Source organism: Canis lupus, chromosome 11, assembly GCF_048164855.1.
Source record: "Canis lupus baileyi chromosome 11, mCanLup2.hap1, whole genome shotgun sequence".
Classification (NCBI taxonomy): domain Eukaryota; kingdom Metazoa; phylum Chordata; class Mammalia; order Carnivora; family Canidae; genus Canis; species Canis lupus.
In genome coordinates, this window is record NC_132848.1 from 3,549,895 (window position 1) to 3,576,165 (window position 26,271).

Consider the following 26,271-nt stretch of genomic DNA (forward strand, 5'->3'; position numbering starts at 1 on the left):
ACAACAAACAAAATCTAAAACCAGCAGAAGGAAGGAATTAAGAAAGGTTAGTGCAGAAATAAATAATATAGAAACTAAAAAAAACAATAGAACAGATCAGTGTAACCAGAACCTGGTTCTTTGAAAAAAATCAGCAAAATTGATAAACTACTAGCCAGACTTATCAAAAAAGAGAGAGAGACAGAGAAGGGACCCAAATAAGTAACATCACAAATAGAGAAGAAAAATTAACACCACAGATATGTAAACAATTGTAAGAGAAAATTATAAAAAACTATATGCCAACAAATTGGAAAACCTAGAATGGATGGATAAATTCCTAGAAACATATAACCTAACAAAACGAAAGCAGGAAGAAACAGAAAATCTGAACAGACCCATTATCAGCAAAGGAACTGAATCACTAATAAAAAAACTCCCAACAAACAAAAGTCCAGGACCAGATGGCTTCACAGGTAACTTCTACCAAACACTTAAAGAGTTAGTATCTTTTCTTCTCAAACTATTCCAAAAAATTAGAAGAGGAAGGAAAACTTCCACAAATTCATTCTATGAGGCCAGCATTACCCTGATACCAAAACCAGATAAAGACACCACAAAAAGGAGAACTACAGGCCATTATGTCTGATGAACATGGATGCAAAAATCCTCAAGAAAATACTAGCAAATCAAATCCAACAATACATTTAAAAAATCATTCACCATGATCAAGTGGGATTTATTCCTGGGTTGCAAGGTTGGTTCAGTTTTCACAAATCAATCAACATGATACATTATATCAATAAGAAAAAGGATAAGAACCATATGATTATTTCAACTAACATGGAAAAGCATTTGACAAAATACAACAGCCATTCATGATAAAAACTGTCAACAAAGTAGGTTTAGAAGGAACATACCTTAACATAATATAGACCATATATGAAAAAACCTACAGCTAACATCATCCTCAATAGGGAAAAACTGAGAGCCTTTGCCAAAGATCAGTAACAAGACAAGGATATCTACTCTCCCCACTTTTATTCAACACAGTACTAGAAGTCCTAGCCACAGCAATCACACAAATATAAAGGCATCCAAATTGGTAAGGAAGAAGTAAAACTATCACTATTTGCAGGTGACATGATACTACATAGAGAAAACCCAAAAGCCCCCACCAAAAAACTGCTAGAACTGATAAATGAATTCAGTTAAGTCACAGGATACAAAATGTGCAAAATCTGTTGCATTTCTACATGCCAATAATGAGCAGCAAAAAGATAAATTAAGAAAATAATCCCATTTACAATTGCACCAAAAATAATAAGATACTTAGGAATAAACCTAACCAAAAAGGTGAAAGACCTGTACTCTGAAATCTTTAAGACACTGATGAAAAAAATTCAATACAACACAATGAAATGGAAAGACATTCCATGCTCATGAACTGGAAAAACAAATATTGTTAAAATTTATGTACTACCCAAAGCAATCCATATGTTTAATCTAATTCCTATCAAAATACCAACAGCATTTGGGGCACCTAGCTGGCTCAGTTGGTAGAGCCTGTGACTCTTGATCTTCGGTTGAGTTTGAGCCCCATGTTGGGCGTACAGATTACTCAAAAATAAAATCTTTTAAAAATAACAAAATAATAAAATAAACAAAACATGGTAAATGTGACGTGCCTGTGGGTTGACTAACCAAAGTGCCCAATAGGCAGTTACGCTGTTCAGACTAGATATCTATACAACCAAACTGTGATATAAATTGAAACCCTGGATTTTAAAGGGAAAGTGTATGGTGAGAACAGTGGCAGATTAGCAACAGAGAAAGCTAGAAAGGTGAGCAGAGAGACCTCAGGACACACCAGTATTTAAAGAATAAAGAAGAGAAAGCAAAGTCCCTCTATAAAAAGGAAAAGAAAAGTTATAAAAATTAGAAATAAAATTGAAAAGTTAAAGACCATATCACGAGCTAGAAGTTAAAAAGAGAAAAAGCGGGATCCCTGGGTGGCGCAGCGGTTTAGCGCCTGCCTTTGGCCCAGGGCGCGATCCTGGAGACCCGGGATCGAATCCCACGTCGGGCTCCCGGTGCATGGAGCCTGCTTCTCCCTCTGCCTGTGTCTCTGCCTCTCTCTCTCTGTGACTATCATAAATAAATAAAAATTAAAAAAAAAAAAAAAAGAGAAAAAGCTGGTTAGGGCTTTGAAGGAAAGCAAAAAACTTTCACCGTTAGTAATGGCAGGGAAAAATAGAACAGAAAATGAAATCCAGCATTAACTCCAAAATTTCAATTTAGGCAAGTGTTTCAATCACTTCTCATATAATACTTTTTTCTCATCAGAGTTACTCATAAGCAACAGAAAGATTCTAAGTTCTTCTTCTTTGCCTTCTTTGTTCATTCCTCCAGAGGAAATACAAACACATAAGAAAATGACCAAAAGGATGAAGATGGAACGATCTTGGATGAAATTTATATAAAGGGGGTTGACCGAAGCAGTGACTCAATGAGACATTCGTTCATCCAACAAATACTCGCTGAGTAAACCACTCTATGCAAGGCATCAGGACAAGAACTGCTAAAAAAAAATAGCTGACTAATGTAACAAACTATGCCCTTGGTTCATCAGCAGAAATGATAGACTGGAAATAGAAATAAATCTTTCCTGATAAGACTGGCACAAGCAGTGGCCACTCTATCCCAAAGGTGCCTCTAGCAGATTCTCAGAGCTCCAAGTCACCCAATTACTGAAATGTGTCCTAATTCCACAAAGTAACTCCAAGGAAATATTTTCTTCAAGTGTTTGATATCTATGTGGTTCTATAGCAATATTCCATCTCTCAGAGATTTTACACAGATAACTACAGTTCTGAAATATAGAGATAAATCTTTTTTTTTTTAAGATTTTGTTTATTTATTCATAAGAGACAGAGACAGAGTGGCAGAGACACAGGCAGAGGGAGAAGCAGGCTCCATGCAGGGAGCCCAACGCAGGACTCAATCCCAGGACTCCAGGATCACACCCCGGGCTGACAGCGGCACTAAACCACTGAGCCACCCAGGCTGCCCTAGAGATAAATCTTTAAGAAATCCTAGCATATATTTTTCAAATCATCTTAAATGCTGCTTTAAGCTGCAAAACTAATAACAGAAGTTAAAGGAGAATTACCTAGTGAGAAGCACTTAGGCTGGAAAAGCTGCTTTAACTGGTCAACTCTATCCTTTAAATATAGGAAAATGTGATTTTATAAATATAGCTATTCTTTTGAGAAAAGGACTGCATGGATAAGAATAGAGAAAAAGCATATGAAAGCCAGAATCTAGCATTACATCCAGAGAACCCTGAACAAGAAAGGATATATTATCACACACAAGCTGTCACTAAAATCTTTTCACACCATCATCTTGTGCTATGGTAGCTAACCTATTTCTAGCTCTAAGCCTGTATCTGATTGATTTGCAAACTCTTGGAAGTAGCTGGGCCTCAACAGACACTGAACAACATCAGAAGTATCTTTTTGTCTGAGTTATATTTAGGCTCTATTCCTCCCCCCCAACCTTTTCTGTTTAAGAACTTGAGAAAGAAAGAATTAATGGACAGTAGTTGCTAACAATAGGTGTTGCTGTTATTGAAAGCTTTGGTGGGTGGGGGGTGGGGGGGTAGAGGAGGAAGATTTCATTTCTGACTAACATGGAATAACAGATTATATTTACCGTCCTCACAGAAACAAACAAACAAAAAACAAACAGAAAAAATGGGAAAGACGGGGGTTTTTAAGATACCAGACATCAGGCAATAAACAACAGTGATTCCTGAAACAGGAAACAAATAAGGTAAGCCCTATGATTACCCAAGCTTAATGCCTGGAGACTGCTTCCAAGTAATGTCAAAAACAAGGGGGGGCGGGGGGCGGGGGAGTCCAACATGCTCCTTGAATGAACATCGAAGTGAAAGTCTGAGAAAGCAAAGGAGTCTAGAGTTCACAGAACAAAGAATACCACCAGAGAGAATATTTGCAAACCACTTATTTAACAAAGGAATTTTATCTAGAATATATAAGCAAGTCTCAAAACTCAAAGAAACAATAAAAAAATGGGAAAAAGACATAAGCAGACAGGTTAAAAATCATTAGCCATTAGAGAAATGCAAATTAAAACCACATGAGATATCTCTACATACCTACCGTAATGGCTAAAATAAAAATACTGGGGTGCCTGGGTGGCTCAGTTGGTTAAGCACTGGACTCTTGGTTTTGGTCAGGTAATGATCTCATCAGTTGCATGGCTTGTGGGATGGAGCCCTGTATCAGGCTCCATGCTCAGCAGGGAGTCTGCTTGAAGACTCTCCCTCTGTCCTTCCCCCACACTCTCTCATGAACTTGCACACTCTTTCCCACTCCCTCTCTAAAATAAATAAACAAATCTGAAAAAAAAATTTTAAAAATATTGATAATATCAAATGTTGACAAGAATGCAGAAAAACTGGATCACTCATACATAGCTGATGGATATGTAAAATGGTACAGCTACTCTGGATGACAGTTTGGCAGTTTCTTTTAAAATGAAATATGTAGGGACACCTGGGTGGCTCACTGGTTGAGTGTCTGCCTTTGGCTTAGGTTATGATTCCAGAGTCCTGGGATTGAGTCCTCTGTTGGGCTCCCTGCAGGGAGCCTGCTTCTCCCTCTGCCTATGTCTCTGCCTCTCTCTCTATGTCTCTCATGAATAATGAAATAAAATCTTTAAAAATAATAATAAAATAGGGCAGCCCAGGTGGCTCAGCGGTTTAGCGCCACCTTCAGCCCAGGGTGTGTGATCCTGAAGACCTAGGATGGAGTCCCACGTCGGGCTCCCTGCATGGAGCCTGTTTCTCCCTCTGTCTGTGTCTCTGCCTCTCTCTCTCTCTCTGTCTCTCATGAATGAATGAATGAATAAATAAATAAATAAATAAATAAATCTTTTTAAAAATAATAATAATAATAAAATAAAATATGGAATTACCTTACCACTCAGCAATTGTACTCTTGGGCATTTATTCCAGACAAATTAAAACTTATGCTTACAGAAAAACCTGAACATGAATGTTCATAACTACTCAGCAATGAAAAGATACAAACTATTGACATGTGCAATAATTTGGATGGATCTCAAGGGAATTATGCTGAGTGGGAGAAAAAGTCAATCTCAAAAGGTTACGTATGGTATGATTCCATTTAATTGACATTTTGACAGGATAATATTAGAGAGCTGGAGAACAGATTAATAATCCCAAGGTTACAGATTCATGAATGGATGTGGTTATGAAAAGGCAACAAGGAAAAATTCTTATGGGAATGGAACTGTTCTGCATCTTGACAGTGGTTGTGAATATACAAATTCATACATGGTGAAATTCCATAGAACTCCCCCCTGAACATACACACCCATGCAGAGGAGGAGTGCATGTACAACTGTCAAATCTGAATAGACTCTACAGATTGAAACAATATTGATTTCCCGGTTTTGATATGGTACCACAGTTATGTAAACTGTCACAATTGGGTGAAAGGCACATGGAATGGAATACTGCTGTACATTTTGCTTTGTAACTTCCTGTGGGACAAATTCCAATTGCCCAATATATGTATTAGTGGCATTTCCAAAGAGACAGGGGAAAAATATTTACTAATAGCTTCCAAGTTTCCAAACTGTAATAAAACTATACATACACAGATCCAAAAGCTGAAAGAACCAAACCAAGACACACCATTACCAAACTACCTAAAATCAAGAATACAGTAATACAGAATAAAGTTAAAAGCAGCCAGGAGGAAGGATATATTACATATACAGAAACAAAGATGAGGACAATAACAGGATTCTCACTGGAAACTATTCTAGTTAGAAGAAAATGGATATATTACATATACAGAAACAAAGATGAGGACAATAACAGGATTCTCACTGGAAACTATTCTAGTTAGAAGAAAATGGATTCATATCTTAAAAGACTGAAAGAAAAAAAACTGTCAACCATGAATTCTATACTCACAGAAAGTATCTTTCAAAATTAAAGGCAACAGTGCCTGGATGGCTCAGTCAGTTAAGCATCTGCCTTCAGCTCCAGTCATGATCCCAGGGTCCTGGTATGGAATTCCACATCAGGCTCCCTGCTCAGCATTGAATCTGCTTCTCCCTTTCACTCTCCCCCTCCCCCCTGGTCATGTGTGCTCTCTCTCATGCTTTCTTTACTCATTATTCAAATATTTTTAAAAACTATAAACTATTCAAAGCAATAATTTAAGATACATTGTAATTTATATATACATACAAGTATATATATATGCATTTGTGTGTGTGTACATATATATATATATATATATGTACACACACACACACAAAGTGTATAACCAGAATAGGGCAATGGCCAGGAGGGAAGAAAAAGAAGTATACTATTGTAAAGTTCTTATACTATACATGAAGCAGTATAACATTACCATGAAGTAGAATGTATGGCCCATAACTGGAAAAACTGTAATCAATAGAAACTCACTTAGGAATCCCAGACATTAGATTTCTTAGATAGACTTTTTTTTTTTAAGATTTTATTTATTTATTTAGAGAGAGAACATGAGTAAGGGGAGAGGCAGACGGAGAAGGAGAGGCAGACCTCCCGCTGGGCAGGGAGCCCCAGGCAGGGCTCAATGCCAGGATCCTGGGATCACGACCTGAGCCGAAGGCAGACACTTAACCGATAAGCCACCCGGGCATCCCCGGACTTCTTAGATACTTTAAATTAGCCAATTTAAATAAGACCAAAAAAGGAAACCATGACTAAAGAATTAAACAAAAAATATAATAATCTTTCAGAAACATTAGAGTAATAAATAGAAATTATAAAAAGGAATCAAATAAAAATTTTGGGAGTTGGAAAAGTACAATAACAAAAACAAAAAGCATAAATAGAGGGGTTTGACACAAGATCTGAACAGGCAGGAAAGAATCAACAAATCTGAAGCTGACTCAGTTAAGAATATCCAGTCTGGGGGCACATGGGTGGCTCAGTCAGAAGAGCATGCAACTCTCGATCTCTGGGTTGTGAGTTCCTGCCCTGCGATGGATGTAGAGATTACTTCAATTTAAAAAAATTTTAAAAACAACAAACAAAAAAAATCCAGGCTGAGGAACAGAAGGAAAAAACATAGCTAGGGCAATGAGGCAATAAAAAAAAAAGAAAAGGCATTTAGTCTGGAAAAGAAGTAAAACTTTTTCTATTTAAAGAGCACTCAGGTGGTGCTATCAGATGGGTGGCTGACACTTGATTCAAGGTCAGGTCATGATCCTAGGGTCCTGGGATCCATCCCTACATAAGGCTCCTTGCTCAGTGGGGAATCTACTTGAGGATTCTCCTTTTCTCACCTTCTGCTCCCCCTACTCGTACACATTCCCTCTCTCTAAAATAAATAAATCTTCAAAAACAGAAAAAAAATTTTTCTATTTGCAGATAACATGATCTTATATATAGAAAATCCTAAGGAAGCTACTAAAAACTAATAAATAAGTTCAGGAGGTTGTAAGATACAAGGTCAACATACAAAAATTGATTATATTTCTATACACAGGTAATGGATATTCCAAATATGAAAGTAAGGGGAAAATCCACTTACAGTAGTAACAAAAATAATAAAATACTCAGGTATAATTTTAACCTTTTACATTTAAGGAAATGTAACCCTAATAGACTAGGATTTAAAAAGTGTAAGGCTTATATATTAAAAATTACAAACACTCACTGATAGAAATTAAAGAAGTAACAAATAAGGGGAAAGATGTCCCATGTTCATCTGAAAGATTTAATACTGATAAGGTGGTAACACTCACAAAACTGATCTACAGATTCAGTACAATCCCTATCAAAATCCTAGCTGGCTTTTTTTTAAGAAATTGACAATCTGACCCTAAAATTCATATGGAAATGCACGGAACTAGAATAACCAATATAATCTTTTTTTTTTTTTTAAGTAATCTCTACACCCAACATGGGGCTAAAAACTCACAACTCTGAAATCAAGAGGCACATGCTCTACCAAATGAGCTACCCAGGCACACCAAACAACATAATCTTGAAAAAGAAAGACAAAATTGGAGGACTCACATTTCCCAATTTCAACTGACTACAGAAACTGACAGTAAGTAATCAGAACAGTGCTATAGTGGAATAGAACTGAAAGCCCAGAAATAAAACTTTACATTTATGGTGAACTAATTTTAAACAAGGAGGCCAAGACAATCAAATAAGCCAAGGACAGTCTTTTCAACAAATGGTGCTGGTTTAGTAGACAGCTAAATATAAAAGAATAAAGGTGGAACCATACCTCATGTTATACACAAAAATTAACTCAAAATAGATCAGACCTAAATATAAGACCTAAAACTATAAAACTCAGTATAAAACACTGAAATAAACCTTCATGAAGTTGGGTTAGGCAAACTTTCTTAGACACAGCACTAAAAGGATAAACAACAAAAGAAAAAATAGATCAGCAGACTTCATCAAATTTAAAACTTTTGTCTTTAACAATACCATCAAGAAGGTGAAAAGATAACTCACAAAAGAGGAAAAATATCTGTAAATCATGTATCAAATAAGGAACCTGTATCCATAATTAAGAATTCTTACAACTCAGTTAAAAAAAAAAAAAAAAGACAAGTTACTCAAAAAAAAGCAAAGGATTTAAATATACATTTCTCAAAAAAATATACAAATGGCCAATAAGTACATGAAAAGAAGCAAAGAAGCTCAATGCAACATCATTAGTTATCAGGGAAGTGCAAATCAAAGCCATGATATTATTTGACACCCTCTAGGATGGCTAGAACCAAAAGACAGATAATAAGTTTAGTAAGGATAGGCAAATTGGGACCCTTGTACATTGCTAGTGAACATGTAAAATTATGTAGCCACTATGGAAACAATTTGACAGTTTTTCAAAAAGTTAAACAGTTACCATATGATCCAGGAATTACATTCCTAGATATACAACCAAAAGAAATGAAAACATATATCCACACAAAAACTTATTAATGTTCATAGCAGCACTACTCATAGTACCCAAAAAGTAGAAACAACTCAAATGCTTTCCAATTTATGAATGGATAAGCTAAATGTGATATATCTGTATGATGGAATATTATTCAGCCACAAAAGGAACAAAAGTACTCATACATGCTACAACTTAATGAATCTTGAAAACATTACCCTAAATGAAAAAAGCCAGACACAAAAGGTTCATGTATTGTCAGAATTTTTTTTTTTATGATAGTCACAGAGAGAGAGAGGCAGAGACACAGGCAGAGGGAGAAGCAGGCTCCACGCACGGGAGCCCGACGTGGGATTCGATCCCAGGTCTCCAGGATCGCGCCCTGGGCCAAAGGCAGGCGCCAAACCGCTGCGCCACCCAGGGATCCCTGTCAGAATCTTTTTATAAGATATATCCAGAAGACGCAAATCCAAAGACAGCAAATTTGTAGTTACCAGGTAATGGGGGAAGTTTTGTTGTTGTTGTTTTTTTTAGAAAAGAAATTAACTTGGGGGGGGGGGAGGAGTGTATGTCCATACAAAAATTTAACACAAATAATCATAACTATTTTTAATTGTCAAAAACTAGAAACAACCCAAATGTGTATTATCAAAACATAAATGGATAAACAAATTGTTATAGTTCCACAATGGATCGCTACTCAGCAATAAAAATGAACTACTGATATATACATCAACATAGATGAATCTCAAAATAATTATGCTTAGTAAAAAAAGGCCAAATGAAGGACACCTGGGTAAGTTACCCAGGTCATGATCTCTGGGTCCTGGGACCAAGCCTCGAGTCGAGCTCCTTGCTGGGCAAAGATCCTGCTTCTCCCTCTCCCTTTGCCCACCATCCCCCTCATGCTCTCTTTCAAATACAATCTTAAAAAAAAAAAAAAAAGGCCAAGCAAAAAATAAATAAATGTGAGCTTATATGCAATACAATTCCATTTATATAAAATTCTAGACAATATATATTATTCTATAATGACAGAAAGTTGATCGGTGGTTACCTGGAGACCACAGAAGTTGAGGGAAATATTAAAGGAAACTCGTTGAGGTGGTATTTTCACTATCTTGATAGTGGTAGTAGTTTCATGGGTGAACAATACATATGTCAAAACCTAACAAACTGTACACTTTTAATATGTACAGTTTACTATATGTCAATTACAGCTCAAGATCTATTTTGAAAAAGATACAGAAAGGGGAAATAGGACAATATCTTCATGCTGACTACTCAATAACTGATAAGGGAGTGATAAAAAGTTTTACTTTACCTTGATGAGTGTACAAACAACACCTGGCATAACTGAACATGGAGAATCACTCACAGTAGCATATAAATTTGAGTATTTGTAAATTTACAAATACTTCTATTAACCAACATTGTATTATTTTCTTTTTTAAGATTTTATTTATTTATTCATGAGAGGCAGAAAGAGGCAGAGACATAGGCAGAGGGAAGAGAAGCAGGCTCCATGCAGGAGCCCAACGCAGGACTTGATCCCAGAACTCCAGGCAGAAGCTCAACAGCTGAGCCACCCAGGTGTACCTTTTTAACCAACATTACAATTTCAGAGATGCTGAATCTTCATTTTTGACTGATTTTCAGTCAACAGTGCTAAAAACACTCTCAGTTCTGGCAAGTACTACTATTAATATGATTTGTAAATAAACATTTAGACATACCAAGAAAGCTCCTACAAGAAGCCCTAATAAGGTTCCTTAAAGTTAAAATACCTGTCAGCAATACTTCAAGTATGACAAAAACAATAAAAAAGATTCCTATTACCCATACTAATAATTTTTTAAGAATACCTTTGTTCATATCTATTTACCTTTTGTAAGATAAATAAATATCTATTTTGTAAGGTAAATATCTATTTACCTTTTGTAGACATTTACTCAAATAAATTTAAACTATTTCAAACTTATTATCTATTTTCTAAAAAGTCAGAAAAGCTTTAAAGTTAAAACTCTAAATTAGGGATCCCTGGGTGGCGCCGCGGTTTGGCGCCTGCCTTTGGCCCAGGGCGCGATCCCGGAGACCCGGGATCGAGTCCCACATCGGGCTCCCGGTGCATGGAGCCTGCTTCTCCCTCTGCCTGTGTCTCTGCCTCTCTCTCTCTATCATAAATAAATAAAAAATTAAAAAAAAAAGATTAAGAATGCTTTTAAAAAAAATAAAACTCTAAATTAAAACTCTAAATTGGATTTTTCTTTACCAAAAAGTATGCCCACTGTTTTAAAGACAAACTATGATGTATTCACTAGTGGGAAAAAATTTTGGAAATCAGAGTGAAGCTCAGTCAAAACCACTTTACATTCATGTATTTATGACAGGTGAGAAATGGCATTATCTAATCTAAGCTACCATCATCTCTCACTTCAACCACAGCAGTAGTATTTTTTATTTAATTCAAGTGAACTCAATCTTGATAAACTCTAGTCTGTTTCTTCATCTATTAAATGGGTACAGTTACACTTCCAACTTCATGAGGTTGTGTGACAATTAAATAAAAATACAGGTATAGCACTTAGTCGTTGCGTAGCACACAGAAAGTGCTCCATAAATGTTACCTATTATTACCTGAATAAATGTTCAGCCTCCATGAGTCCAGTGCTGGAATGGCATCACATAAGAAACAAGTCTAACCTCAAAAAACAAAACAAAACAAAAACAAAAACAGAAATGAAAAAACAAAAAGTTAAAAGCAATTTAAATCTTAATATATTGACTCCCAAAGAAAATAAAGACATCTATTTCAAAATCCACAGCAGCTTCTTTTTTTGTTTTTTAAAATTTTTGTTTATCTGAGAGACAGAGAGGGCATGTACCCAAGCACATGAGCGGGGGTGGTGAAGTGGTGGGGCTTGGCGGGGGTAGAGAAGCAGACTCCCCAATAACCAGGGATTCCCAACTCCAGGCTCGATCCCAGGACCTCGAGATTAAGACCTGATCCGAAGACTGACGCTTAACTGACCGAGTCACACAGGCAACCCTCCACAGCAGCTTAACATCTTCTTTCCCAATTCCTTTTGCTCACAATGTTTCTTATAACCCTACACATGTCCTGAACCCTCTATATCCATTCCTACTTTTTTTTTTTTAATCCACTGCTTCAACACACAGAAGTGTTTTGTTTTAATTTTTATTATTTTTTAAGTAATCTCTACACCCAGTGTGGGGCCTTAAACTTACAACCACAAGATCAAGAGTCACATGCTCTGGAACACCCAAGTGGCTCAGCCGGCTGAATGACCGACTCTTGGTTTCCACTCAGGTCATGGTTTTGGAGTCCTGGGATTAAGCCCTGCATCAGGCTCCAGGCTCAGTGAGGAGTTTGCTTGAGGTCTCTGCCTCTCTCCCTCCCCTCACTAACACTCACTCTCTTTCTAAAATAAATAAATCTTAAAAAAAAAAAAAAAAAAGTTTCATACTTTACCAACTGAGCCACCCAACTGCCCCTACCGATTGTTTTTTTTTTTTTTTTTTTTTTAGATTTTATTTATTCATGAGAGACAGAGAGAGAGAGAGAGAGAGGCAGAGACATAGCAGAGAGAGAAGCAGGCTTCCCGCAAGGAGCCTGATGTGGGACTTGATCCCCGAATCCAGGATCATGCACTGGGCCTAAGGCAGACGCTCAACTGCTGAGCCACCCAGGTGTTCCAGCCCATTGCTATTTTCTTTTTCTTTTAAGATTTTATTTATTTATTTATTCATGAAAAACACAGACACAGGCAGAGGGAGAAGCAGGCTCCATTCCCTGCAGGGATCCTGACGCGGGACCCAATCCTGGGTCTCCAGGACCACACCCTAGGCTGAAGGTGGCGCTAAACCGGCGCTAAACCACTGAACCACCCGGGCTGCCCCCATTGCTATTTTCTTTTCTTTCTTTTTTTTAAATTCATTTATGATAGTAACACACACACAGAGAGAGAGAGAGAGAGAGGCAGAGACACAGGCAGAGGGACAAGCAGGCTCCATGCACCGGGAGCCCGACGTGGGATTCGATCCCGGGTCTCCAGGATCGCGCCCTGTGCCAAAGGCAGGCGCCAAACCGCTGTGCCACCCAGGGATCCCGATTGCTATTTTCAATTCACAGCACAACACTGCTCACTTGGCTCTTTCTCCTCTAACAATCCCCTCTTCTTGTAAGTAGTTCTTGGTCCACTTTCTAATATAAATAATCATCCAGTCCTCCTCTTATCCTTTTATACAAGTCTAGAAACTGAGCTAGCAGATAGGGAATCTCAGTAGGTAAGAGATAATATAGGGAAGTCAGAGACAGAATTTTCTTCTGTGAGTAGAAATAAATATTACAAACATATAATTTAAAATCTCCTCTCTCCGACTATAATGTTATTGTTATTGCTATTAAAGGACTCTGAGAGTTGGCTGCTGCTTAAGTCACAGCAGAAACTCTTGAGTGCTGAATGTCACCACTAGAACTCTTAATATGCCAAGCCAGTCTGTGTTCTTGGAATCCACAAAACACCTAAGCCCCACTGTGTTCTATGCTGAAGTGAAGAGTATCCCTAACTCTTCATTTTGTTTTACAACTCTATCCCATGAGTATCATATTGCTAAAGTTTGCCTTCCCAATATTGTACTAAGATTTCTATAAAAAAGCTCTTCCAGTTTCTCTATAGCCCCCACACCTCAGGGTTTTGGTAGATGTGTGGTAGTTTGGTTAGGGTTGGGAGGCACGATCAGGATACTGTCCTCCCCCTTTTACTACCAACGTTGGGGTCCTGAAACACTATCTGAATGGTGATCTCCACCACCACCACCCCCGTCCCCTGGAAAAGCCTTATTCTCCCCTATGCAAAGAAATTACTAGTTGCCTCTCCCCACAGGCCCTCAAGCCATGCCCAGATGTGCCTGATCTTTAAGCAGGCATAGTGAGTTCATGCGGAGAGCCTTGCCATACCAAGCGGTCTCTCTCCAACTCTGAGTCAAAACCCACACTAGTCCTTATTGATGTTACGGTTTTCTTGCCCTATTTGTAATCTTAACAAAATTGAAAATGGAATATTTTCTAAAAGAGGTTCAATTCCCTTCTACCATCCATCCTCCATAATCTCCATATAGTTTGCAGGTTTTTAATAAAATGCAACAGTCTCTTAACTAATCTTTCTACTTCCTCTCTGGGCACTCTGTACCTGTCCTCCCCACAGAAGCATGAGTGATCTTTTAAAAATGTAAATCAGATCATTTAGCTTTCTTGGTCAACAACCTTCTTTCTACCAATGGTTTTCCATCATCCTAAGCAAGGTCTATGGAGTCCTATAAAATCTGGCCCCTGCCTATTCTTTTTTTTTTTAAGACTTTATTCATGAGGGATCCCTGGGTGGCGTAGCGGTTTGACACCTGCCTTTGGCCTAGGGCGCGATCCTGGAGACCCGGGATCGAATCCCACGTCGGGCTCCCGGTGCATGGAGCCTGCTTCTCCCTCTGCCTGTGTCTCTGCCCCTCTCTCTCTCTCTCTCTGTGTGACTATCATAAATAAATTAAAAAATTAAAAAAAAGAAAAGACTTTATTCATGAGAGACACAGAGAAAGAGAGGCAGAGACATAGGCAGAGGGAGAAGCAGGCTCCCTGTGGGGAACACAACACGGGACTTGATACCAGGACCCCAGGATCATCCCCCGAGCCAAAGGCAGACGCTCAACCACTGAGCCATCCAAGTGTCCCTGGCCCTCACCTATTCTTGAACATACCAAGCCACATAGTCCTCATGAGGCCTTTTATTTATTGTTCCTCCTGCCCAGAACACTCCTCTCCCATTAGAAAATGCTGGTTCTGCCTCCTTCCAGGTAATAGTTCACACACCACTACAAAAAGGTCTTCCCTGACCACCTCATCTTAACATCCCCTTCTCCCTTACTCTCACAGTCACATTACCACATCTATTTTCTTCATAGTACTCACCATAATCCGTAATTATTTACTTATTTGGAAATCGTCTATCTTCTCAAATGAAAATGTAAAGCTCTTTGAGGGCAGAAATCTTGAGTGTCTTGTTCATATCTATACCTCCAATGTGAAATAGTGCCTGACACATATGCACTGTTAACAGTTTTCAATTGATTCATTTACAAAGCTAAGTACTACCTCGAGGTAAACTTCAGGTTTTGTTTTTTTTTTTTAAGATTTTATTTATTTATTCATGAGAGACACAGAGAGGCAGAGACAAAGGCAAAGGGAGAAGCAGGCTCCATGCAGGGAGTCCTATGTGGGACTCGATCCTGTGTCTTTAGGATCACACTCTGGGCTGAAGGCAGGCGCCAAACCACTGAGCCACCCAGGTATCCCTAAACTTCAGTTTTTAAAGGAAAATTTAAACTTATTTGTACAGCCAATAAGATGGCAAGCCGTCAAAACTCTGTATTCTTGTCTTCATTCTAACAATCTGCCTGTGTTCTCAGGTCTCTTGCTTTCTCTGAAGATAAAATATGGGCTCAGAAAATAAGATGGCAATCTTATCTGGTAACACTGTTCTCTGGATCTGTAAGACCCAAATCCAAGGTTCTCAGGCAGCAGCAACTGACAAAGATCTGGTTACCAGTACTGCACTAAGGAGTGCCTCACAATCCAGAACAACCAGGCTAAACTGACACAAGGTGCAAATGGCTGCAAGAGAACACAGCTGACAAAGTGTTCTATGAAGCACTCCAAACACCTTGGAGATAACCTCCCAAGAGTAGAAGATTCAGTTCAGCCATCTGACTAGTGGCGTGTTCTATAAAGCCTCAGTAATGACCCTGTCACCAGGAAAACAGAAACTGTGCCCTAACCTTCTAATCAGCTGCATTTAGCAGCCAATATCCATCTTTTGCAATAAAATGCCACCTCGAGAGTTCCTATTTCCATCAAATTACCACTGGTTTGGGCAACAGATAAATTAGAAACTACAGTTAATAAATCTACTTGTCTAGGGCCCAAGACAATTAAACTTACTTGGAGAAGCAGAATAAACAGCCTCTAGTCACCTCAAGACAAGTTTTAAAGATCCTAACAACTGTTAACACTCAGGCACACCAAAATGGCTGTAATCTGCAAACCAGCCACATGTCACTTCCAATAGTACTCATACACGAAAGGTGACCTTCCCCCTCCAAAATAAATAATGTTTAAAGTCAGGGAATCTGGAACAATGACTCTGACTTTTCTCTAAAATAAGGGCTATGACAGCTACCTTAATGAGAGGCCCAATAAATTCAGGGTAAGGGGCTCATTGTGCTGACATTGTCACCTTATCTAGGACTTCAGCTGATTCATCCTGATGGGCTGACAGGTCACTGACATCTGCACCTTGCCCAAAATTCTTGTTTATTTCACATATAAAAACACTGTCTCCTCAAGACAACTGCAGTCCACACTCCTCCTACTGTGGAGCCTTCTCCTTCCTGACTTCACTGAGCACCTTGGGGAAAAAGTTTGTCATTTTAGGGCCATGTTAGTAACTCTAGACAGCTAACAAGTCATGGAAGAGCTGGGAATAGAGCTCATAAAAGGACCAGTGTTAAGATTCAGGTCTTACCAATTTTTTTTAAAAGGATTAAAAAAAAAGATCAAGATTACCTGGGGAAGAAACTGCTATCTTCATCATTAACAGATGTTTGGTATTATAGTAATAGTCTTAAAGTCTGGACCTAAAAATGTCTGGTCCTTAACTACACCAAGCAATCACAGAAAACATCCTTTAAGTAAAGTTTGTTCTAACATAAACTTTAAGAAGAAAGACAAGTCAAGGCAATTAAAAAACAAAAACAAAAACAAACCCCATAAACTATCCATTTCTTTAAAAGGCACAATGGAAGGAAGGGAAGAAGAGAGAGAAAAGGAGAAAGGAACAAGGAAAGGCAATGCCCAATGTAGTAGATTAAACATGGCCACAAATTATTTGCAGCAATTCTCATCAAAAAGTGGAGTTCACTTCCTCACCCCTTGAATTTGAACTGGCCCTGTGACTTGTTTTGTTCAAAAGATTGTAGCATGAATGACACTGCACAATTCCTGAGCCCAGGCCTTAAGAAACCTTGCAACTTCCACTCTTGCTCTCTTGGGACCTAGTCACCATTCAAGGTAGCCAAGACAGACTGCAGGAGACAACACGGTACCCTGGATGACAGCTCCAGCCTAATGATGGACAGTCCTAGAGTGAGGCTATCTAGGTATAACCAGTCCCTGGCCAACCTGACAACTGACCACCAGCACGTGAGTAAGCCCAGCAAATTCCATGTGCAATAGAGGCAAGCCAGATGAGCCCTGCACAAATTGCCCGGCCACTTAATCATGAGCAAATAAATAGTTCTTTTAAACTACTAAGATTTGGAGTGTTTTGGTTGACAGCAATAGGTAACAGAAATACCTGCAATCAGCTAACACTAATTCAAAACATCAACACTGATACACTCAAAAGCAGCATGTGCATTCTCATCATGTAAGGAAATTAGAATCTCTAAATAATAATATATAAAACCACTCTTCGGGCAGCCCCAGTGGCGCAGCAGTTTAGCACCGCCTGTAGCCCAGGGCGTGATCCTGGAGACCCTGGATCGAGTCCCATGTCAGGCTCCCTGCATGGAGCCTGCTTCTCCCTCTGCCTGTGTCTCTGCCCGCCCCCCCCTCTCTCTCTCTGTCTCTATGAATAAATAAATAAAATTTAAAAAAAAAACACTCTTCATAGATAAGACATATATCACAGAATCCCAACAAAACACTCATATTATTATTTATTCCTGCATTTATCCCATGTGCAAATACCTGTAGAAGATCTTAATTTTGATAATAACACTAAGATGTTATTTACCTTTTTCACCATAGTGAAATGGTAGGTATAACTGCCACTGCTGTAGCATAAATCACGGCAGTGATATAAAACTGTACATATGCCACAAAGTACATTTTGTGTATGTGTATACAAAATACACAAAGAATTTCTACAAATCAATAAGAAAAAAACAAACAGCCCAATTTTTTAAATGGACAAGAGTTAGAAGCACTTCACAAAAGAGAATCCTTAAAAGGCCAATATGCATATAAAGATATTCCATATTTGTGGTCATCAGGGAAATGCGAATTAAAGCCACAAAAAGACATCACTACATCCCCAACAGCTACAATTAAAAGCACTGACAATACTAAGTATAGTCAAAGACATGGCACAACCAGAACTCTCACACATTGTTGGCAAGAGAATAAATTAATATAACACTTTGGAAAACCGTAGTACTTATATCCCATGAACTAGCAATTCCATTCTTGGAATTCCCAAGTGCTTTACGTCTATGAAAAGGCATGTACAAAATGTTTACAGCAGTATTATTCCTGACAGTCCCAAACTGTAAACAACTTAATGGAAAACTTATGGTATAGTCAGAAAAAGTACTACTTAGCAATGATAAAGAACAAACCATTGCTATATGTAACTAAATTCATGAATCTCAAAGATAACGTTGAACAAAAAAACCACAAGAGTATATGATTCTACTAACATGAAATTCAAAAACAGATTAAAACTAATCTATAGTAATAAAAGTCAAATTAGTAATTCTGCTGATACAAGTGTATTTGAGTGGATAGCTTATAAATGACATGATGATGGATGCAGTTGTGCACCTGACCATCCACCCACCCAACCAACAGATGATGCTAGGCTTAGTTCTGCTTTAGGAAAGACACATTCGAATTCCTGTACTGGTTTGTACAGCCTGGCCTTTTGTGGCTCCATGACCAAGCTAGTGCCTTAGTTTAAAATCTCATCATTTTCCACTGGCCTCCTTACCACAAGATACACTATGATAAAGGTGATCCTTAAAAAATACAAATATGATGGCATCAAAGACCCACATCCCTACTATACACACACTCCCCTCCTTAAAAGCCTTCAAAGACTCTCCATTTCTTATAGGATAAACTCAGCATTCCTTGGCAGGATACTTAAGTTCCTTTATGATCCGGTCCTGACCACCATTCTTTCTCTCCACAGATCCTGAGTTCCCTAACAAAGTACTTGCAGTTGACGGAGAAACCTATGCTTTTTTCTCACCTCAGTATCTCTGGCTACATAATACATGCTCTACCTAGAACAGCAGTTCTCCAAATACGGTCTCAGGAGGTCTAAGAGGTCCACTATTTTCACAACAACAAGATGTTATTTCTCATCACACTATGATGTTATCTACCTTTTTCACCATAGTGAAATGGTAGGTATAATTCCCACTGCTTTAGCATAAATCAAGGCAATGGTATCAAACTGTACTGGTACTATCATAGTCTCCACCACCCCATGCCTGCAGTTTAAAAAGGAAAAATTAGGACACCTGCGTGGCTCTGCAATGTCCCCTGAGTGTCTCCCTTCGGCTCAGGGCGTGATCCTGGGATCTGGGATTGAGTCCCACATGGAGCTCCTTGTGGGGAGCCTGCTTCTCCCTCTGCCTGTGTCTCTGCCTTTCTCTCTCTGTGTCTCTCATGAATAGGTGAATAAAATCTTTAAAAAAAAAATCAAAATAGGGATCCCTGGGTGGCGCAGCGGTTTGGCGCCTGCCTTTGGCCCAGGGCGCAATCCTGGAGACCCGGGATTGAATCCCACGTCGGGCTCCCAATGCATGGAGCCTGCTTCTCCCTCTGCCTGTGTCTCTGCCTCTCTCTCTGTGTGTGACTATCATAAATAAATTTTAAAAATTTAAAAAAAAATCAAAATAGGGATCCCTGGGTGGCGCAGCGGTTTAGCGCCTGCCTTTGGCCCAGGGCGCGATCCTGGAGACCCGGGATCGAATCCCACGTCAGGCTCCCGGTGCATGGAGCCTGCTTCTCCCTCTGCCTATGTCTCTGCCTCTCTCTCTCTCTCTGTGTGACTATCATAAATAAATGAAAAAAATAAAATAAAATAAAATAAAAAATAAATAAAAATAGAAAAATAGAAAAATAAAAGGAAAAATTTTACTTATAAATGTCCTTGATAGGGGTCCCTGGGTGGCGCAGCAGTTTGGCGCCTGCCTTTGGCCCAGGGCACGATCCTGGAGACTCCGGATCGAATCCCACATCGGGCTCCCGGTGCATGGAGCCTGCTTCTCCCTCTGCCTGTGTCTGCCTCTCTCTCTCTCTCTCTATCATAAATAAATAAAAATTTAAAAAAATTAAAAAAAAATTAATGTCTTTGATAAAGCAGTAAAAATAATTTTATTAAATTTCCACTCTTGCATACATGTCTTTTTAATAATCAAAATGGCAAAATGGGAAGTACAAACCAGTTCTGCAGCATATCAACCAAAGTACAGTAATCGTCTCAAGTTGGGATGCCTGGGTGCCTCAGCACTTGAGCGTTTGCCTTCAGCTCAGGGTGTGATCCTGGGATCCGGGATCAAGTCCCACGTTGGGCTCCTCCCTGCAGGGACCTGCTTCTCCCACTGCCTGTGTGTCTGCCTCTCTCTGTCTCTCATGAATAAATAAATAAATCTTTAAATATTAAAATTATAATTGTCTCAAGGAAAAGCAACTGAGCTGCAAGCTAAACTAGCCACTTTTTTCATAGGCTATTATCACTTCTTGAGTAAGCAACTGACAAACTATGGTTATGTGTCAGTGTTCTTCACAAAAAATGAACAAAGTGAGCCTGTCTTTTCAAAGAAAATAAATGATAGCATTTGTTGTCAGTGATAAAGCTTTAAGATAAAATCAAAATTATAAAAAAGTCTATCTTCTGTGGGCCTGACAACTTCTTAATACTTAAGATTTTTCTGGATCAAATGACAGTGATATTAATGAGTGTGATTTTTTTTTTTTTTTACTTGTATAATGAACTGTGTCAAACATCTGGAAGATCTGCATAACTCAGTGAACCAGTATTTTCCAACTGACCAATTCATGATGATTCAAAATCATACATGGGTAAAAGATGCATCCAAAGTACGAAAAAAAAAGAATTTTAATGTCACCACATACAAAAGTTCATTAATACCGTTTCAGATTCTACACTGCAACTAACCTTTAAAGAACGTATGTTGAGTTTGGGTATAGTATCAAAGAATATCCGATTACCCAAAGATATTAAAATACTTCTCTATTTTCCAACTACATTATCTCTGAGTTTGCACTTTTCTCTTCAAATAGTTCAACCAAGGGGATCCCTGGGTGGCACAGCGGTTTGGCGCCTGCCTTTGGCCCAGGGCGTGATCCTGGAGTCCTGGGATCGAGTCCCGCATTGGGCTGCCTGCATGGAGCCTGCCTCTCACTCTGCCTGTGTCTCTGCCTCTCTCTGTCTCTACAGAGAGAGAGAGAGAGAGAGAGAGAGAGAGAGGCAGAGACACAGGCAGAGCGAGGCAGGCTCCCTGGAGGGAGTCCAATGCGGGATTCGATCCCAGGATCCCAACCTGAACCAAAGGCAGATGCTCAACCATTGAGCCACCCAGGTGCTCCCATAACCAAAGTTTCTGTCTCAAATCTGGAATCAATTGCTGGTAGAAATGTAAACTATCTATATTTCTTTTTCTAAATGCCTGTATTTTTAGAAGGCAATTATACACCATGTTTAAAAATTACAAAAGTAGGGGATCCCTGGGTGGCTCAGCGGTTTAGCGCCTGCCTTCAGCCCAGGGCGTGATCCTGGAGACCCGGGATCAAGTCCCACATCAGGCTCCCTGCATGGAGCCTGCTTCTCCCTCTGCCTGTGTCTCTCTGCCTCTCTGTGTGTGTGTCTCTCATGAATAAATAAATAAAATCTTTTAAAAATATAAATAAATAAAATTTATAAAACAATCATGGAAATATAACCATCAGATATAAAGAAATTATTGTTCGTTATTTTAGATGTACAAATAGTGTATTATGTTTTGGGGGTTTTTTTTGGTATTATGTTTTTTAAAGCCCTTATTTTTTAGAACCATTTAACTGAAATATTTATGAATGAAATAATATGTCATAGATTTGCTTCAAAACAATTTGTAAAACGGGGTTGATAGGAGCCATGTTAGCCATAAGCTGGTAATTGTATACAGGGGTTCATTTTACTATTCCCACTGCTTTTGAATGTTTGAAATTTTCCATAATAAAGTTTTTTAGAAAGCAAATCTCAAGGCACGTGGGTAAGTCAGTAGGTTAAGCATCTAACTCTTAGTTTCAGTTCAGGTCATGAGTGGTGGGATTGAGCCCCACATCTATCGGCTCCATGCTCCATCAGGGGGTTTGCTTAAGAATGCTCTCCGTCTGCCCTCCCCCCGCCCTCCCAAATAATCTTTTTTAAAAAGTTTTTTTTTTTAAATAAAGAAGAGGGGTGTCTGGGTGGCTCAGTCAGCTAAATGTCTGCCTCTGGCTCAGGTCCTGATCCCAGGGGTCCTGGGATGGAGCCCTATATCGGGCTCCCTGCTCAGTCAGGAGCCTGCTTCTCCCTCTCCATCTGCTACACCCCTTCCTACCTCGTTCCTGCTCTGTCTCTCAAATATAAAATCTTTTTTAAGAAGAATAAAATTTGGGCAGCCCTGGTGGTGCAGCAGTTTAGCGCCGCCTGCAGCCCAGGGTGTGATCCTGGAGACCCGGGATGGAGTCCCACATCGGGCTCCCTGCATGGAGCCTGCTTCTCCTTCTGCCTGTATCTCTGCCTCTCTCTCTCTGTGTGTGTCTCTCATGAATAAATAAATAAAATATTTTTAAAAAAGAATAAAATTTAAAAATAAAATTTAAAAAAAAGCAAATCCCAAAAATGAAATATATTTATATATATACACATTTATATACATATATATACATATATATATGTATATAAAATCTGAAATACAACCACTGAAATGAATTTGGATACTTCAATCTTCCATTGAAGCCCAGTTCAATTCCTACCTCTTTCCCTATCTTTCTATATTGGTTTCTCTTTCCTTCTGCATTTCTTTATACTAAACAATTAGACTCAAATAAATTACACTGCATTCTGTTTATATTACAGAATCTAACCCATTATATCTGTTGTTTCTTTTTTTTTTTAATTTTTATTTATTTATGATAGTCAAAGAGAGAGAAAGAGAGAGAGGCAGAGACACAGGCAGAGGGAGAAGCAGGCTCCATGCACCGGAAGCCCGATGTGGGATTCAATCCCGGGTCTCCAGGATCGCATCCTGGGCCAAAGGTAGGCGCCAAACCGCTGCGCCACCCAGGGATCCCAAATCTGTTGTTTCGATCATTAAATGTTCATGGTTTATCTTCACAGCCAGCCAGTAAGGTACTTTAACACGCACAAAAATTTTAGATCCCATAGCCCTAGAATGATGCTGAACATTCTAATAGTCCTAAATACCTTATGTGACACTCAAGTTGCCTCTAGAAAAACTCTGGGACCTACAGAAAAATGTAATACTCTTCTTTGGCAACCTACAGGCTACTTCGAGCTAAATTAAGTTTTTATTCTAGTAAGAGCAATAATATTTTCTTCAAGTTTTATAGGGATCCCTTTTGTGACATCAAAATGCTATTTCTAGCAAGTTTAGGCAATCTAATAAACACAACTTTTCCTCCCAAAATTCATATATTTATATTCTTTCAAAGAAACAGAATCATATATTACTAGAGGTTTTTTCCTAAAGATTTTACTTACGCATTTGAGGGAGAGAGAGCAAAAGGGAGAGAAAGAGAGTGAGAGTGCACAAGCAGGGGGAGGGGCAGAGGAAGTGGGAGAAGCAGACTCTGCACTAGGGGCAGCAAGACTCCAGGCACCCCTGGGATCATGGTCTGAGCTGAAGGCTCATGCTTAACTGACTGAATCACCCAGGCACCCCTATATTCCTAAGTTTAAATACAAATTGTTAGTTTAGTGATTAGTTAAGTATGCTGAAGTTATTTAATAAAAACTTCAGCTGTAATAGAAAAAGACAACTTACCCCCAAAAAAATAGTCTAAAAAAAAGGAGTCTCAAAGCCCTTAAAAAAAGGAACTCACTACCTGACTGGAGACTGATCAACAGTGCTTGAAAATAAGATTACTGGACTATACTTAAGTTTTAAGAATTGAGTTATAGCCCCAACTGATTTTTCCTCTAATTATAAAAGAAATTCATGTTCTTTTAAAACAGGTAAGAAAGGGCATCTGGGTGGCTCAGTTGATTCAGCATCTGCCTTCAGCTTAGGTCATGATCCAGGGGTCCTGGGCCCAAACCCTGCATCGAACTCCACATCAGGCTCCCTGCTTAGCAGGGAGTCTGCTTCTCCCTCTGCCCTACACCCCTGCTCTTGCTCACTCTCGCTCTAAAATAAATGAAGTCTTTAAAATAAATAGAGATAAGCAAAAAGAAAATAAAAATCGTCCTGCTACCTCCTTCATAACATTTTGTCTCAATAAACAGTAAATTCTTAAATTTTTTTTTAAATTTCTATTTATTTATGATAGTCACACAGAGAAAGAGAGAGAAGCAGAGACATAGGCAGAGGGAGAAGCAGGCTCCATGCACCGGGGGCCCGACGTGGGATTCGATCCCGGGTCTCCAGGATCACGCCCCAGGCCAAAGGCAGGCGCCAAACCGCTGCGCCACCCAGGGATCCCTAAACAGTAAATTCTTTGAGGGCAGCTCATTTCTCCAAGGAACCAGGTCCCTCATGTCTAGAATTCATCTATGAAAGCCCCAGAAGAAAGGAAAAGGAGGGGGGAAAAAGCACACAGACAGGCTTAATTCATTGAGAGTAATATATAGATGTGTTGTCAATTTTTTTACATTTTACCATTTGTATAAATCTAGGGTCAGAAAAAAACATACATTCCATTTGTATGGATTTTTCTTGGTTTATAATAATTTTTTGGCATTTTCCCAGCATCCTTAAAATTTGTTACTATAGTAGCAACAAAGTCCTACCTTTCTAATTGCCAAATCCGTACCAAATACATCATATTCACTCTATATGTAAAATCTTACTCTATTACTTACTGAAATTAGTTAAAATAAATAACCATTCCTTTTATTTTCTATTTCTTTTGTTGAAGTCCAACTCCATCAACAGATTTTCATATTTCATGTACAGTTAAACATACATGGAATGGAATTAATTTTTCCTCAAAACATCCCACAAGGGCAGCCCGGGTGGCTCAGCGGTTTAGTGCTGCCTTCAGCCTAGGGCATGATCCTGGAGACCTGGGATCGAGTCCCACATCAGGCTCCCTGCGTGGAGCCTGCTTCTCCCTCTGCCTGTGTCTCTGCCTCTCTCTCTCTCTCTCTCAATCTCTGTCTCTCTGATGAATAAATAAATAAAATCTTAAAAAAAAAATTCCCACAAAATTCTGAATTCACACACAGGCAAAACAATTCCAGTGCTCTAAAAGTACCTATAAGGCTCACCTGATCTCTAGCTCAGATGTACTGCCCCATCCATCCAGGTAAAGTATAGGAAATATACTTATCAAGCATAAATTGGGGAGACACTAAGCAAAGAATAGCTTCCAGCAATTCAGCTGGGGGTGGAAGGCGGGGGGAGAATTATCCCTTTCATACCCATATCCTAGGCTCAAGTTTTTAGCAAGAGTCAAATAAAATTCTCAGAATAGTCCTGACTTTTCACTGGACTTTGTGTCTTAAGTAGTCTGAGTGACAGTAAAAAATTAATTTGAAACTACCTTACCTCTTCTTTACTCCAAAAAGCTGAATATTGTCTGTCTTGACTATTAAAATCCGCAGAGATTTCAATTCTGCAGAAGCTCTACATAGTTCTAAATTTAGACAAGTAATAGAAATAGTTGGAAGGCATGCAATTCATTTTAATATCTGAACTTTTATGTTGCCAGGCAGCTAATTTCTTAAGTAATCTTACAGCAGTCATCCATATAAAAGAATATATAAGCCATAATATCACTGACAGGTTAGTAACGGTGTTAATTAAAATACTATCTCTAACTTCTGGAAATGACCAACACCCCTCTCCCTCCAAAAACCGGCTCTATTTCCTCCACAGGGAAAACAGGATTTTAAATATTTCAACAGAACATGTTAACACATCATTACTTTCCTTACAGCTTACTTATGTTTCCATATCAATGGAATGTATAGATAAGTTTAATGGATTTCATCTTCAACATAAAATGTTTTTGTGGAAGGAACTGATGTATCTCATTTCTTGTAGAGTCCTAGAGCAGGAAGTTCTCGAAGCTGTTGGACCATAGTGATTGAAGCATACCAGATCCCAATTCTAAGGCCAGCTATTTTGGATTCTCTAAAACATCAGACCTCATAAGGAGTCAGTCATAAAA

The 26,271-nt window shown here is 38.8% G+C and overlaps 1 protein-coding gene across 34 annotated transcripts in view; it reads right to left on the bottom strand.

Moving 5' to 3' along the window:
• R3HDM2 (R3H domain containing 2) overlaps positions 1–26,271 on the bottom strand; it is a 166,029-nt gene that overhangs the window by 114,648 nt on the left and 25,110 nt on the right. For 30 of the 34 annotated variants that reach the window (XM_072842922.1, XM_072842917.1, XM_072842923.1 and 27 more), the window contains exon 2: positions 11,640–11,700. The exons of the other annotated variants lie outside the window; for them this stretch is intronic. The gene's annotated coding sequence lies outside the window, so the exon portion shown is untranslated. The remainder of the gene's footprint in view (positions 1–11,639; positions 11,701–26,271) is intronic. 34 annotated transcript variants of the gene reach the window in all.